At 32.8% G+C, this 18389-nt stretch overlaps 1 protein-coding gene across 1 annotated transcript in view; it reads right to left on the minus strand.

The window, feature by feature from the left end:
* The window catches only part of LOC121738966 (transient receptor potential cation channel subfamily A member 1), a 143028-nt gene extending 125135 nt beyond the window's left edge, over positions 1 to 17893 (minus strand). Inside the window, exon 1 of the mRNA XM_042131258.1 lies at positions 17842 to 17893. The gene's annotated coding sequence lies outside the window, so the exon portion shown is untranslated. The remainder of the gene's footprint in view (positions 1 to 17841) is intronic.
* Positions 17894 to 18389: the final 496 nt, after the last annotated feature.

The raw sequence follows: 18389 nt of genomic DNA on the forward strand, positions 1-18389 counted from the left end.
TATGTTTCTTCTTTAACCCTAGAAAGATAATCATATTTTGCAATACGGAAAAGATAATCATGCGTAAAATTGACGCATGTATTTGAATTAGTTGTAGGTCTAGGTTTATTAATTTATTTTAATGAATTATTTGTTATCACGTAAACACATATATATTAGAATAATTAATACTGCACATAATTTTTAAAACTCCTTTATTTGTATTTAAAAAAATCAAAACTTTAAACTCCTTCTATAAATCAATAAAATAGTATTACACTTACTCTTTCTAATGAAGACTTATTTTTTATTTTAATGATCTGTATCTTTTTTAAGTAGAAAATCAACAGTAAGCTTTTTTTATAATTTTAGAAAATAAAGTTACATATAAGTAAGTTACAAACAGCTTTGGCACATATCAACATTATGCTCACTTTTTTACAGTTTTTGCAGGACACATTTGCCTTTCTCCTTTTTCAAAAGGGAAAAACAACCATAAATCCTTTTTTTTTTGCTATTGACTCATTATTAGGGTCTTCGGATGTATCAAGCACTTCAATTGGCAACATATAAGAGATATTGTATCTCAAATATCTCTTCAAAGTTGGTGCTTCTAAGCGTCTACGAATAAACATATAGGGCAGTCGCAAGCTAAGATTTTTCATAAATGTTATGCTACTCAGAGAGCCACATTGATGTTAATTGTAAAGGAGAAATCCTTTACAATTAACATTATGGCTGTAAATTACATAACATGCGTTAATGCAGGCAATATTTATCATTCCATAAAATAAAGCCGTAGGCCAGATGTCCTACCTTATCTAGGACATTAGAGAACACATTTGATCTAGCGTGTCAACGCCAACTTTTGCTTGATTATAATACATAATCATTTCTAGTCACTCTGCACTTCATCTTCACTTTCGTGGTCCGCTACTTCACTGTCGGTGTCCTCGTAAGGAAGCTCTTCATCACTTTGCATAAGAGCGGCCAGAATATCATGTATAATATCTAAATTGGTACTCCCCATTGTGATATATATTATATATAATAACAATAAAAATTAAATTGTAATGTTAGTTAAGACAAAAAGTATTAAAAGTAACGAAACACAATAAAACTGTCATATAAGCCATAATCATAAAAGTCACGATAAAGATAATCATGCGTAATTTTGACTCACGCGGTCGTTATATTTCGAAATAGGTGGCACTTACCTTATTGATAAGTATGCCACTGGGCAGCTCCCAGCGACGAATGAGATGTCCTAAAAGCACAGCTATGGATTCGCTCTAATTAGAAAGATAGAGCAATTATTCGAAAACGCATGTGTTAAATAATAATAATACGATAAATACATTTATGTACTAAAACCATATTTTAAAGGTTAGCGGAAATAATATTTAGTTACAAATTTAAATGTAAATGTAAAGAATAATAATTTTAATTAGTTTAATTAAATTTAAATCTAAAGTGACATTATTTCACTAGGCTGGTAATTTTTCTACCAGGTTTTACAAATTGTTTTTAAATACTTCCGGTATAAAATATTTCCGCTAGTCTGATTAATGTTTTAAATAAAATCAGATTATTATTATAAAATATTTTTATATTTTACTGATATATTTACTAGTTTTTATAGTATTGTTAAAAATACTTCCGGAATAAAATATTTCCGGTAGTATACCGGAAATATTTTATTGATTCTGAAATTATTTACTTAATATTAAGACTGTTAACTGTTAATATCCGTTTAGATAGTATAAAAACGAGAGTCAATAGTGAAAAAGTTTAGTTTGTGTCGAGAGACAGGAGCAACCAGAGAAATAAGATAAGTATTGTACTTTACTGATATTTTCTATTAATTTAGATACTTGTTGCTGTGTTAAGTTTATATAATACTTATAACTTATAATTATAATATAAGTAAATAATTAATCGATTTATTTAAATGTTTGATGTTTGATTGTTATATTATTTGTGTACAAAGTTGGAAAGAGTTTAAATTTAATAAAATAATAATTAGGGTAAATTATAAGACTCTTAATGAAATAAATAATGAATTTAAAAAATTAAAATTGTTTCATTTTACTATTTTTTTTTACATTTATATTTTTAATAATTTAATATCAGAAGTGGGATAAATCAAACCATTATTTTAGACGTTTTTTTTATATAGTATTTTTTTTTAAAGTATGAAATTTTCGATAGCTAATATATATATATTTTTTTTTTGCAGGATGGATGCTGAAACTGTCTCCAATCTCCTCAAAGCATTTCGCGATGTCGTGTCTGCCACACAGCAGAAAAATGATGATGTTGTTCTGCCACTAATCGATCCTGAAACAAGCGACAGTGGTGCAAAGCGTTGGTGTGACAGCATCGAGAGTCTTCGGGTGGATTTCAACTGAAGCAGGATCAAGACAGCAGCTAAAGCCGGTAAGGCCCTGAATGGATCTGGTCAGACGTACTTCGAGTTCTGGGAACCTACGGAAGGCAGGACTTGGGAGAAATTTCGTACCAACATGAAAAGTGTGTGTGTGTGTGTGTAGTGAGGCAAAAGTAAAGACTTTAATTAATTCACTTATCCCCAGCAATACCAGGGAAGTACGGCAGTTTATCATATGGTCCTCACAAGTTATTTCAGAGAGTTTGTTCCAAATTTTGCGTCCCGAACGGCACCAATAACCAAATTCACAAAAAAAAAAACAAAAATGGGAGTGGGCACCGAACAGGATTTAGCTAGAAATTACGTCGTAAAACATTTATCATCTAAGCCATTATTAACTATATATGACCCAAAATTACCTACAGAACTTTATACTGACGTAAGTCAGAATACGGAGCTATACTATATAATGTCAAAACTGTCGGACGTCTCCCGCTGAATCAAAGTACATAATATTGCTCTATGAATTACAAACTTTGGCGACATTTAATGCTTTAAAACGTTCTAGTGTATACATTTAAAATTTTTACTGATTGTATAAAATAGATTTACAATTGTGTTAGTATCGCTATAACTCGATAACGGCTAGACCGATTTGGCTAATTTTAGTCTTAAAATGATCGTGGAAGTTCAGGGAAGGTTTATAAGTGACACGAAGTTCACCGGAACATCTATTCTAGTTATTTATAAAAAGGGTTAATACATAAGACATGTTGTTTTTCTCAGCCGTAATCTAGTAAATGATTCTAATACTGTTAGTGTTAACATAGAAATATCACCTCACGATTTCTCTGAACTGTCATATTCGACAAATCTTATTGAAGAACCTCAGTCTTGGTTAGAAATTGCCCAACAAAACGATTCAAAATTAAGAGTTGAATCCGACGAAATTGATAAAGATCAATGCTATTTATGCAATAAAATTCTCGTGTCACAATGTTAGTTAGGTACCGTCCTCCGAAATCCTCCGAAACGGTTTTACTGATTTTTTTTTACCAAATTTTATATACATTTTTAGTAAGCCTGAGAATCGGCTACTGGCTACTTTTTATACTGATAAGTACATTTGTTGAATTAATAAAAGTAAATTATTACAACTCGAGACTGACGGCGACCATTGTTTGGGCGACGGGATAGCGATGGACGTTGCCATGGTGCCACACTTATTTTGTCACTTCAATAAAATAATATGGGTGAAATACAAGTACAACCTAATGAGCAAAAATTGTATGTACCAAAAGGGTCTAGAATCTAGATACAATCTGCTTAAAACTATTTCATGACGAAAACTGTAATGTGGGGTACAATAAAGTAATTAATGAACTTCGTGAACATTTCTGGTTTCCCCGGATGTCAGCTTTGGTCACAAAATATTTAAAACATTGCCTGATATGTATTGAACGGAAAGGGCATGCTGGTCCTAAAGTAAACAGGGATATTTACACCTAACTGATAACTCTAATACCCTTTCACATTATCTACTTAGACTGTAGTCCTTTTTTTGCAAACAAGAGATGGGTACATAATATAGAATATATTGCTTTTAATTGATGGGCTGATGGCTTTACTAAATTTTCAAATCAATCAAATTGTTTATTCACCGAATGCAGTATATATACAACTGTGTTATCTCATCTAATTGATGCTTCCATTCTAGGATTAAAATAGTGTTTGAAACTTATTAATTGTACATTACTTTAAATTAAAATATCATTAATAATAAGTCAATAATAACATAATAAATCAAAGCAAATAATTCGTTAAAATAATATAATTCATCTATAATATAATAAAACCTTACAATAAGTTAAAATTCATCGATTCAATATTAATAATAAAAATGGTTAATAATTCAATCAGTCAAAGAATTCATTTAAATACTAAGGAGTCGCATTAAATTCCTTTAAAGATAACTCTCGGATATTCTTTGGTACGCTATTATAATTTTTTTATGGCCACAAAATTAAATTCGAGTCTGGTTGGATCCCTAGACATGTATTTTCTATCCTCGTTATTTGCCGGAAAGAGGTCTATATTTTTTTTTTTGGAACCCTATCAACGGTCATAACTGGTAAAGGAACTAATTTTAGTTCTGGCCAAATCCGTAACTTATTTAGAGAGCTAGCAACTGAACATCATAATATGATAGCAACAGGGTCACCAAGGGGAAATTGCCAGGTAGAAAGATACGTTTCCACAGTTATGGATATTATGCTAAATACTTGTTGTAATGGCACGTCAGATTGGCCGAACGGATTGTGGAAGGTCCAACAATCAATAAATACCACAATAATTCAAAGTTTTACAGAATTTACACCCGTCACGTTTACTTATTGGTCGTAATGCTAATATTCCCCCAATCCAAGCCCAACTAAACGAGGTACGATTAGATTTACCCGAAAATAGATGTTAGATCTGATCGCGAATAGCTTACCAGCGTCTTTGTTAGCAAGCAAACAAATTTAAAACTAGATTCTCAGTGAGACGGGATACGAAGGTATTTGAAGTAGGCAATGTAGTACTCGTATAATATAATATTATGTAAGGCAAGATCACAGACGACATGAAAAGCTTTATCCTAAGTATAGACTAGTTCCTTATTATTCTTCCTACTCCTCCTATTTTCTTCTGATTAATTTCGTTGCGGGTCCCAAGACAGCTTTAGCATGTCCCTCGGGCTCCCTGAGATCATAATATCAAAGGGTTTTCGTGGTTGGATGCCGCTGTCGATCCTGGTGACACAGGAGATGCAGTGGTGGGAATGTGTGGTGGGCCAAAGCCCATTTAAAAAAAATATATAGGTCCTTATGAAATAACTCCTCTTCTTCCAAATGATATCTACGCCTTACGGGGAACAGGTAGATTAAGAGCGATAACTGCAGTAGCTAAAGATAAATTGAGATTATGGCCGGGAGAATGGACTTTCAGGATCATGATAATATTGTGTGAAATAAAAATTATAACTTTTGTAAGAATTTTACGATTTCTTTTGTGTGTTCTTAATGATATAAGACACAGATTGTAAATAAAAGGAATGTTATATTATGTGAACTATTTTGATGTATCAATTGAAAATAAGGGTTAATATGGTTAATAACATATAAAAGTGTTATACAATAATTGTTGGTAACTGCTGAAAGTCAGTGCTCTGCTTTAGGCTCGTCTCATGTGCAGCAGGTGTGGAGCCAGGAAATTGAAGTTAGATCACTGACCGTTGCTATGTCCACTTAATGTGAAAAGTAGGACAGTAGCAATGTATGATGTACATATTATACTTAAGTCTCTAGTTATAGAAGTTAGATCATTAGACTGATCGTTGCTATGTCCACTTGATGTGAAAAGTAGGACAGTAGCAATGTATGATGTACATATTATACTTAAGTCTCTAGTTATAGAAGTTAGATCATTAGACTGATCGTTGCTATGTCCACTTGATGTGAAAAGTAGGATAGTAGCAATGTATGATATACATATTATACTTAAGTCTCTATTTGAATATGAGTCGAGTTGAGGAAAATGTGAAAAGTAGTAGCAATGTATGAAGTACAATGTACATATTATATACTTAAGTCTTTAGTTGAATCTAAGTTTAGTAAAAGTTAACACAAAGAATGTACTTCAGAGAACGAAGTACAAGTCAGTATGGCCGTGTTAAATAATAATAATACGATAAATACATTTATGTACTAAAACCATATTTTAAAGGTTAGCGGAAATAATATTTAGTTACAAATTTAAATGTAAATGTAAAGAATAATAATTTTAATTAGTTTAATTAAATTTAAATCTAAAGTGACATTATTTCACTAGGCTGGTAATTTTTCTACCAGGTTTTACAAATTGTTTTTAAATACTTCCGGTATAAAATATTTCCGCTAGTCTGATTAATGTTTTAAATAAAATCAGATTATTATTATAAAATATTTTTATATTTTACTGATATATTTACTAGTTTTTATAGTATTGTTAAAAATACTTCTGGAATAAAATATTTCCGGTAGTATACCGGAAATATTTTATTGATTCTGAAATTATTTACTTAATATTAAGACTGTTAACTGTTAATATCCGTTTAGATAGTATAAAAACGAGAGTCAATAGTGAAAAAGTTTAGTTTGTGTCGAGAGACAGGAGCAACCAGAGAAATAAGATAAGTATTGTACTTTACTGATATTTTCTATTAATTTAGATACTTGTTGCTGTGTTAAGTTTATATAATACTTATAACTTATAATTATAATATAAGTAAATAATTAATCGATTTATTTAAATGTTTGATGTTTGATTGTTATATTATTTGTGTACAAAGTTGGAAAGAGTTTAAATTTAATAAAATAATAATTAGGGTAAATTATAAGACTCTTAATGAAATAAATAATGAATTTAAAAAATTAAAATTGTTTCATTTTACTATTTTTTTTTACATTTATATTTTTAATAATTTAATACATGCGTAAATTTTACGCAGACTATCTTTCCAGGGTTAAATCTTCCATAGTTTTTGAGCTCAAACTTAGCACTTCTAAAATCTACGACTGATCACTGCCACTACACAATAGTTATCTATACTAATATTATAAATGCGAAAGTATCTCTGTCTGTCTGTCTGTCTCGCTTTCACGCCAAAACTACCGAACCGATTGTAATGAAATTTTGTATACAAATAGTCTTAAGCCTGAGAAAGGACATAGGCTACTTTTTTACTGGAAAAAAGGGTTGTAAGGGGGTGAAAAAACGAAAATTTGTTCAAATTAAGTTAGTTCCAAAAATTCAGACTAGATGGCGCCGTGCGTCTCTTACATCGCGCTAACGCTTGCCCAACATCTTTCTATAAGAGGTGGTATCATTATACAATCGAGTTTCGATTTTTTTCGATTGTTATTCTTTTTTACGTTATTAATTATAAGTCAGTACTTTATATTATATACAGTGACGTAACCTTATGCCCCAATTTCACCAACGACTGTTAAAGTTAACACTCGAATTAGTATCGCGTTACCTCTTTCATTTTTCTTATGAATGAAAGAGAAGACATGACATTTTAACAAGCTGTTAACACTAACATACGTTGGTGAAATTGGGGCTAAACCTATCAATGATAAATAGTTTATGGGTAAAGCTGTGTAATTGGGGGGCTAAATAAGCTTTAAAATTTGGCATAATATATAAAGTTTAATTTAAAAAAATGAAATATTATGTGCACACTGCACAGCTGTTTTGATATAAGGGGTACCAGGGTTTTTTTATAAAAGCTTTTGACACCAATTTTGTTGACATCGCGCGCTATAAACTGAAGTCCACGCGGACGAAGGCGCGGGCAACAGCTAGTTGTAATATACTTTTTGAACAGATCATAGGTGCGTTACATGATTTTCCTACTACGGGCAATTTTGCCAAATTAAGAATAAGTAATATAAAATCCAAAAAATGTTTTCCAGACATTGCTTAGTGCTTTCATTAGAGCCTAGACCTACATTTGAAATAGATTTGCTGTAGGTAATGTAAATTTTAACGGAAAACAAGATCGCACATCCATTTTATTTGTTAAAGTAATGATTTGCCAATCCCTTAAAATCTTTACTAAATATAAAATGGAACCAAATATTTAAACTAGTAAATTATTTTGAGACGTCCGTGGCCTAGTGGGTAGAACTGTGTCTTGCACTCAAGAGGCTGCAGGTTCGATCCCGGATGTGGGCGTGTACTAATTTGACATTTTCGGATCTCAAATCTATACATCTATACATCTATACATCTATACATCTATACATCTATACATCTATACATCTATACATCTATACATCTATACATATATACATCTATACATCTATACATCTATACATCTATACATCTATACATCTATACATCTATACATCTATACATCTATACATCTATACATATAAATAAAATTGGAGTGTCTGTTTGTAATATTGAAAGAACCGTTTTTTACTAGATGCATATGAATGTATATAAGGTATATACACCAAAACAACATTTTTTACAATTTTTGTCTGTATCTCTATTTTTTTACATTATCTGTCTGTCTGTTTGTTCCGGCTAATCTCCGAAATGGCTGGAGTGATTTTGACGGGACTTTTTTTGGCACATAGCTTATGTAGTAAGGCATAACTTAGGCTACTTTTTAACCGACTTCCGAAAAGGAGGAGGACATTTTTCACTTTTTTATATTGGTTCGCGGACAACTCCGTCGTTTGTAGACCGATTTCCAAAAGAATTTTGTTGTTGTACTCGTATGAGATGTAGCCCGAATTTAGTAACATGATCACAAAAGTGATGATCTGACGATGCAATCCATAAGAAATCGACAGGACTCCTTAAAATTTATATGGAAACATATAGTGATTTTACGTTTTTCTGAAGGATTTTAAGCTTAAACTACCAAAAAATAAGAATTTGCGCTGAAGTACACCCTGGTTCCGAAGATGCTGTACAGAACTCTTGAATCCTTATAGATAAATGTTCGGCTATTTTGGCGTTGTTCAGCAACTAAAAGCATATTATCAGAGATATTATTATGTCAATGTGTCAATAATACTAATCGTCATCATCACTATAATTGAATCGATGATTTCTAAAACAACGTAACTAACATTTTTGCCGAAATCGAGTTTATAGCGATTTTGGATTTAGTCTATGGCCATTAATAAATTGTGCATTAAAACAACACAATTGCTTTGCGTGTTCTATGTAAATTGAACTACTGAAAATACCGCTTAGTGTTAGAACAACATAACTGACTGACATTTCTCTTCGGTGATTGTTAGAACAACACAAGTGCATACAATGGGGATTGTCCATTTTTTTTAATTTTGCTCATTACAAAAACATTTCGAGGAATAAATAAGGTCAGTGATCGTTTTTCTGTATATAAACGAAAAAAATACCCATTAGTTACTTATATTTTTGAACAAATACGTTTAACCTTTGTTTGACCTTCAATGGCGTAAATTAGCAATAAATTCGACCAACATTACGTTTCGAACTTTTGGTAAGTACCGATAAATATAAAAAAATTGAAGATATCAAAAAGTTAATTTCTTATGTTCCTGATACCTTTAAAGACTTCTATGATGAAATTTTGGAGTGGCCAACCACAACAGTAGAAACTGTAGATGAAGTGGGAGATGATGCATACCTATAAAAGTAGGCATAGGCAATAGCAACATTATGTTATGATTTTAAGATAAATAAAGTGGAATAAATATGAGTATTTGAGTTATTATTTTATGTTACAGTAGTTTCTTGGGTATCAAAACAACACAAGTAACAGATTTAATGTCAAAAGCACATAAGTGAAAAACTTTATTATCCATTTATTTATACTAATAAAATAAAATAAAAAGATGTATAAAAATACATTATTAGGAGCTATATATACAGAAATATAAAATATAATATACATAATTATAAATTACTTGCATTATCAAAAATTATCCAGGTTTTTGTGTCTCCTGAAAATTTTACTTTTAGTTACTTACTTATGTTGTTCTAGAAATCATTGATTCAATTACGCCATGAATCATCACAATATTATCAAAAATATATTATTGTTCCACCGTGTGTTGACTGATTTTTAGGGTTCCGTAGCCAAATGGCAAAAAAAGGAACCCTTTTAGATTCGCCATGTCTGTCTGTCTGTCTGACCGTCCGTATGTCACAGCCACTTTTCTCCGAAACTATAAGAGCTATACGATTGAAACTTGGTAAGTAGATGTAATGTGTGAACCGCATTAAGATTTTGATACAAAAATGCAAAAATTATTAAAAATTTTAGGGGTCCCCATTGGTACAACTGAAAAAAAACTTTTTTTTCATCTAATCTATGCGTGTGGGGTGTCTATGGATAGGTCTTAAAAAATCATAATACTCGTATTGAGGTTTTTAATATCATTTTTTTCTAACCTGAATAGTTTGCGAGGGAGACTCTTCCAAAGTGGTAAAATGGGGGTGGCCCCCCCCCCCCCCCCTCTAACTTCTAAAAAAAACTCCGAGAGTCAAACTCGCACTTAGCCGGTTTTTACTATTTGGGTAAGGAAGGGGAAAATTTGTCTCTTTTTAAAACTTTTATTTAACATGCTCTGTATGTATATAAGTATGTATGTTACAGTGGAATTTTGGAACTCAATTTTAAGGTAGATATTTCATTTTCTTTTTTTATCGCATTTTGCTAATGCGGACGAAGTCGCGGGCAACAGCTAGTGAATATATAAATTTGAATTTGGAATTCTACCAAAGAGGAGATATTTGAGATCAAAGTGGCCTGTACAACAAAACGCCATTTCATTATAATATGTATTTTAAATGGTTATAGTAGTGAGCAGTAGTCAGTAGTATGACATCTGTAGACACGATAGTTCCAAAGGCAGGTTTCACCATAACATTTCATAATGTCGCACAAATTGGTGCTAGTTCAAATAACATTTTCCGTCTGATAAAGTCAATGGTAATCTGCCATTCCCAGCACTTATCAATAAATGCTTTTAGCGAGGCACCGTAATGGTGTTTTTAATTTACTCGAGTATGGCGCAATAAAGAACATAGTACAGCGCATAAGCTCCAAGAAATCGCCAAGCCGGTTATGATATAATTTGCAGATTGAAAGTATGTTTTATATAGAAAAAGAAAATACGATAATTATCTTATTACGGAATAAAACTACGTGTGATAAACTAATGTTTGAGCTAAAAAAATGGCAGGCAACATCTACGTCTACGACTACGACACGGAATGGCTGACTCAGAAAAAAGAAAAAAATTGAGAATCGCTGCCCTAGTGGTATGGAGGGTAGATGGAGGAGAACTATCTTATATGGGGGATATTTGAATAAAATTAAATTAAGAAATTTAAAAAAACCCCCGCCAAAACAATTTTAAAAAGTAATGAAATAATATTTACTGCATTTTAGTTCAAATAATTCCTAACTTGTGTAAAGTAATATTTTAGTCCATAATTGTTGTCACGGTGTGTCGGGGGACAGCCAAGTAAACTACAACCTACAAGCGCAAAGTCGCTGAATACCTATCTCGATTCAGATCGCTGTGAATTGATCCTTAAACTTGTTATGCGAAATCAAACATCTACATTACCGGTCCCCCGACACACCTTGACAACAATGGGGATTGTCCAAAAAAATCACATGTACTTTTTATATTATTTTTCGTTAAAATAGGGTATTTTAAGAATATAAATTAAATAATTTTGAAATTCATTGGCTAGTTTTTTCTTAATAAATTTTTAAAGTTTCGCTCTGACGTCATCATCGGCGGCCAATAATTGACCTCTGCAGTATGTTTTTTCCTTTCAATCTTATTTATAATGGCTGGTTCGTCAAATGCAAGTTCTCATTATGTGAAAGCTGATACGAAAAGCTTACCAAAAGTTCGAAACGTAATGTTGGTCGAATTTATTGCTAATTTAACGCCATTGAAGGTCAAACAAAGGTTGAACATATTTGTTCAAAAATATAAGTAACTAGTGGGTATTTTTTTCGTTTATACAGAAAAACGATCACTGACCTTATTCCTCGAAATGTTTTTGTAATGAGCAAAATTAAAAAAAAAATGGACAATCCCCATTATGGACTAAAATATTACTTTACACAAGTTAGGAATTATTTGAACTTAAATGCAGTAAATATTATTTCATTACTTTTTAAAGTTGTTTTGGCGGGGTTTTTTTTAAATTTCTTAATTTAATTTTATTTCATACTTTTTAAACTTGTGTTGGTTATAGTGCAGAGTAATTCCTATCAACAGAATCATATTCTCATGATTACCATCTATCAATGTCCTTTTCGATGAGGCCGTTAATATGAGCCCAAACATGAAACCTCCACTTTGGGTTCATAAGAAGCTCGGTTCCTATAGAATCCAGGTGATGCTGCAGCAGCAGCATGTAAATATCTACTTCTTACTGGTTGTCGCAATTAAAATGAGCCCAAACACGAAACCTCTGCTCTAAGTTGGCGAGGAATTGGATATCCTATTGATTACCAGGTGATGCTGCAGCACCAGTACAACTTTCCATTATTATGTGTATACGTATATTGTATATTCACAAATGTCACGAACTAGAATGAAATATAAAACCCATCAAACGACTACAAGTTGCTAACGGCCTTTCATGAACCAGATAAACCCTGATTGTCCAGCACTGAGCAGGCTGATGATGATGAACTATAGCTAAGAACACTCTCGATCATGTCAGCTTTCAAACAAAAAAAACTAGATCAAAATCGGTCCATCCGTTTGGATGCTACGATGCCACGGACAGATACACACACAGACAAACAGACAGACAGACCGACACGTCAAACTTATAACACCCCTCTTTTTTGTCGGGGGTTAAAAAGTGTCCAGCTGTACGCAGTAAATAACAGTTTAAAAATCCTCCAAGAGTGGCGCTAGCTGCAGCTCGCCACCCTAATTTAACGCATTTCAGCGGACACTTTTACATACAGAGATAGTTCTCCTCCATCTACACTCCATACCTAGTGCCTAGTGCATGAATATTGAATTCGGTTATCCTACGAGCGTTCCGACATGATACAATCGGCCTCCTCATATATGGGGTCCTTGATATTAAGAGTCCGTATACGAAATTTTGCCGATTTCGCTCATTTTACAGACGTGATTTAACAGTTAAAATACAGTATTTCTATAAGTTTTAATGCACAACATGTAAGATCATTTCAATTATAATCTAATGTTGCAGCTAGATTTTTTATTTGTTTTAAGTATCTTTAAATAATCCAACTCAAAACCCGCGACAGTTTTGTGATTTTTGCTGTAAAAGGTTTAGAATATCACCTGTTTATGGATTGTATTGACGTCTTAACGGTATGAAAAAAATACAATGTTCTGTTGAGAAAATCGTCTATACAATGTTGGAATTACTTTTTACCACTTTCATATAAAAAACCCTTTAAAAACCAGAAAACCTATAACTGCCCGCTAACTTGGCGATCGTCCTTTTTCACCCGGCATATGAAAGACGGGCGTGAGTGTGAAGAGAGCAGTAGAAAAGATAGTACGGGCTCTTATGCTTCTGCTAATTAAATAACTACTAAATAGCACTACAATTACCTGGTAGTCATTTGTCATCGCACTAGTGGGAATAATCCATTACTGGATACGAGTGGTAAGCAATTACTATATCTGTAAGGTTACGTAACCATCCAAAAGGTTGCACTTGTGAAAAATGGTGTTATGGTGTCCTAGTAGGCTAAATAATGATAAATACATGGACACAGTACTAAAAGCTAAATTCTGTCGTCAAAAAGAAAAAAATTGGGAGTCGCACTCGCACACGAATGGTTCCGTACCGTTGCAGAGCGAAAGTGGGCAAAAATATGTGTTTTCTGTGTGCGATATCCTTATTTAAGTACCTACAAATGCAATATAATATTTTGACTATTACCAGTTCCAGCGTTGCCATTATTAATGACGAGCAAAAAAGTTAAAAAACTTTTGTTGTATGGGAGCTGTTAATTTTTTTTTTTGTATTTGTTGTAGCGGCAACAGAAATACACAATCAGTGAAAATTTCAGAAGTCTAGCTGTATACAGTTTTTGAGTTACAGCCCAGAGATACCGGCTACCTATAATAATTATATACTTTGAGTCTCGATCCCCGGGAAAGGACAAAGAATAATTTTTATTCTCAATAGCTGTCCCGGCAAATGTTGTTTTGCCATATAAAGTATTTCGCCCATATTATTATTATTTTATTGAAGTGACTAAATAATTGTATGGCACCATAATATGGCAAAGGCCAACGTCCATCGCTATCCCGTCGCACAAACAATGGTCGCCGTCAGTCTCGAGTTGTGATAATTTACTATTATTTATTCAATAAATGCACTTATCGATATAAAAAGTAGCCAGTAGCCGATTCTCAGACCCACTGAATATGCATATAAAATTTGGTAAAAATCAGTAAAGCCGTTTCGGAAGAGTACGGTAACTAACATTGTGACACGAGAATTTTATATATTATGTTAGCTGTCCTGGCAAACGTTTCTTTGCCATTTCGCCCGTATTATTTTATTGAAGTGACTAAGTATGTCACCATGGCAACGTCCATCGCTATCCCGTCGCACAAACAATGGTCGCCGTCAGTCTCGAGTAGTAATATTTTTTTTATTATTCAACAAATGCACTTATCAATATAAAAAGTACCCAGTAGCCGATTCTCAGACCCACTGAATATGCATATAAAATTAGGTTAAAACCAGTAAAGACTTTTCGGAAGAGTACGGTAACTAACATTGTGATTTGTGACACAAGAATTTTATATATACTTACCTAAGAGATTTATTTACAGAAATGCCCTTCTAGTATATTATACGATCGTGAACGATCGTATAATATACTAGAGGACGCCCGCAACTCCGCTGCGCCATAATTTGTTTATCACGACGGAACCGTACATTTTTCCGGGATAAAAACTATCCTATGTCATTTCCGGGACTCAAGGTATCTCCATGCCTTTCAGCAAAATCGGTTCAGCGCACAGCTGGGCTAATCTCTCTCTCTATATATATATATAAAACTCAAAGGTGACTGACTGACATGGTGATCTATCAATGCATAGCCCAAACCACTGGACCGATCGGGCTGAAGTTTGGCATGCAGGTAGATATTATGACATAGGCTTCCGCTAAGAAAGGATTTTGGTCAATTCCACCTCCAAGGGGTTAAAACAGGGGATGAAAGTTTGTATATAATAATACTTCTTAACGCGAGCGAAGCCGCGGGCAAAAGCTCGTGAATCATAATATGATTCATTTTCCTAAAATCGCAAAATGCAACTCTGCTTGCAATTCATTTCTGTATTTTTGTACTGATTTGACATTTGTCAGTTTGACAGTTTTGACAATTCATTTGCTGAATTGATTGAGAGGAATTGCTTATTGTGACCATTTGAGCCCCGCAGTTCAGCGATTTAACCGTGAAGAGGTAACAGACAGACAGAAGGTCAGACAGACACACTTTCGCATTTATAATATTAGTATGGATTGGTTCTGGGCCGACGTGGAGACGCCGCATAAAATTTAATACAGCCATCACTTATGAAAGATTAACACACAAACGAAAGCTGGAGTTGCCTTATACAAACACACAAGTTTGTCCCGGAGTTTGTGCATCAATTTATGCTGCTAATTGGCTCCGTCTCGTCTGTCTTTACCACAGCTTCCGTTGGATTCATAAAATATTTACTTATTTAATAAGATTACAAAAAGGGGCTAGCAATTCAGAGTTTACTAAATCTATAAATAAATAAATGAAATAAAATGCGTTTATTTCGGGTAATTTTTCAATCAATCCATATTTTGTTCGTGTACAAAGGACTTAAAAACTAACAAGTTAGTACGACACATTCTAAAATAAAACAAATCGCCAAGTGCGAGTCGGACTCGCACGTGAAGGGTTCCATACCGGTATGTAGAGCGAATCTGGTCAAAAATGTGTTTTTTGCACTGAGATATAAGTAGTAAGTACTACGTAGTACTTATACCTCAGTGGTTTTTTGTATGGGAGCTCCCAAAAACCCCTAACATATATGTATTTATTTAATTGTAATATATATATATATATATATATATATATATATATATATATATATATATATATATATATATATATATATATATATATATACATATATATATACTAGCTATTTGACCGAGAATTTATATATTTTATATATATACAAGAATTGCTCGTTTAAATTATAATTGGTTTTTTATTATTAATATATAATTGGAATCTCGGAATCGGCTCCAACGATTTTCATGAAATTTAGTAGGTATATAGGGGGTTTCGGGGGCGATAAATCGATCTAGCTAGGAATCATTTTTAGGAAATGTCATTTTATTCGTGTTTTATCGAATACCGAGCGAAGCTCGGTCAAATAGCTAGTTTTACTAAAGTACAAAATAAACTAGCTAAAAGCCGAGCTTTGTGAGAGCTCACGTCGTTTTTCTGCGTGGCAATCAGTTCCAGCAGGCCGCGCATGCCGTGCACGTGCACTATTTACACGAACCGTTTCGACGCACTTTTGACCGCCCTGTAGCTCAATGTCTATTGTGAGTGCAAAGATAAAATTATACCTACGTAATTATATTGTACTAGTACTTAAGCAGTTTACCAAATTTCATAGATATAGCTTCGGTAAATACTGAACTATGGTCCTGTAAAAATAGCTTATTTTGGCACTGACTCCCTAACTCATTCACTAACTCACTGACCGGTAATCAAAACCTCTAGGCCACTTCCAATTGTCCTAGTGTTATGAAATTTGGCACACAGGTCGTGTGTTATATGTAGATTTACAAAAAATTAAGAAATCGCTCAAGCGTGAGTCGGTTCATCTACTGAACGGTCGGTCGGTCGGTTCATTGATTGATAAAGCGGCAAAAGAAATACACAATCTGTGAAAGTTTCAGAAGTCTAGATAAACAGCGGTTCTTGAAATACTATACCTCGAGACAGCCAGACAGACAGACATCGAAGTAATAGGGTCCCGCTTTTTAGTTTTACCCTTTGGGTACGGAACCCTAAAAATAATTAATTTTTGTAGGTATTTGCCACCCTCTGGCGCTATGGGCGCTATTAAAAACTGACGAGATTAAAAAAAACTAAATGTTAGTCCAATATTTTTAGGTTAGAGATGGAAATAGCAAATCAATGCAAGAGAAGGTATGTCAGTACCTCTGCCTCATAGAAAACCGGCGAAAGGTTAATGAAAGCCTAAAGGAAAACTCTACCTAGCTTGTAGAAATAATAATAATAATAATAATAATAATATAACTCTTTATTGCACACCAAAATACAGTACATAATACGAAAGATACAATAATATATATTACTAATTGATGTACAAAAGGCGAACTTATTGCTACTAAGCAATCTCTACCAGTCAACCTTTCTTTTTTTACCTTTAACCTAAAGAAATTTTATTCAGATTATTTTATTATTATTTAATTTTTAAAAACATCTAAGTAATTTTTAAAACTAATGATCCTACAAAAGTAATATTAAAATTAAGCCAAAATTTTGACGGGAATTATTGACTGTAGTAATTTTGAATTTCATAAATTAATTTGTTAATTTAACAAAACAGCTGTTAGGTAAGGCAATGGAATTGATTCAAAAGTTTTACGTAAAATAATTGAGTTGATTTTTTTAGATTCTTGTGGGATTTTAAATATTGACAATATTTTCAGTAAGTACTACAAAATTTTGTTACAAATAATTTTTCTACACAATTTAATGCAACTTTACTATAAAAACTTTTTATCATTACTTTTCTGCTCATAACGTCCTAATAATTTACGACCAAACTTACAAAATTCTTTGCTTACAAGAATTCGAATAAAAAAAAACTCACCAAACTCAGAAGCATGCGAGTCGAATTTCACTGTTTTGAATATCGAATGCTGTCCGATGTGGACGCGGCGGCGATTGGTTCGGTCATCGCGCGGTAAGTGCCATGACCAGCGCCCTCTCTACGAACCGACCAGAGTTATTTTACACCTCTCAGGACCTTTATTCTGATGTAATAAAGTTCATTTTCATATTCCCTCCGAGGCAATATAATTACGAACGGACTATAATAGACATGCGTGCTGAGTTGATTGCATTTTTCTCTCGTGCGTTTGCACTGGACCACTGCAGTTTTCAATGAAGCCAGGCAATACCTAATTAGTGTTTATTAAGTATGAAATTTTGTTTTTTTTTATTATTTTATAAAATTAGCTAATAATATGCATTAATATTATGATTTGATGAATACAAAATAGAATAGAATAAAAGAAAATTCTAAATTTATAAAATTTAAGTAAAACTAAGCCAAAACTTAAAACACAATACAGGAAAACTATGTAAAGGCCATCTATATATTTGCTAACAGTAGTTTGCAGATACTTAAAGCAGTTA

Source organism: Aricia agestis, chromosome Z, assembly GCF_905147365.1.
Source record: "Aricia agestis chromosome Z, ilAriAges1.1, whole genome shotgun sequence".
NCBI classification, from domain to species: domain Eukaryota; kingdom Metazoa; phylum Arthropoda; class Insecta; order Lepidoptera; family Lycaenidae; genus Aricia; species Aricia agestis.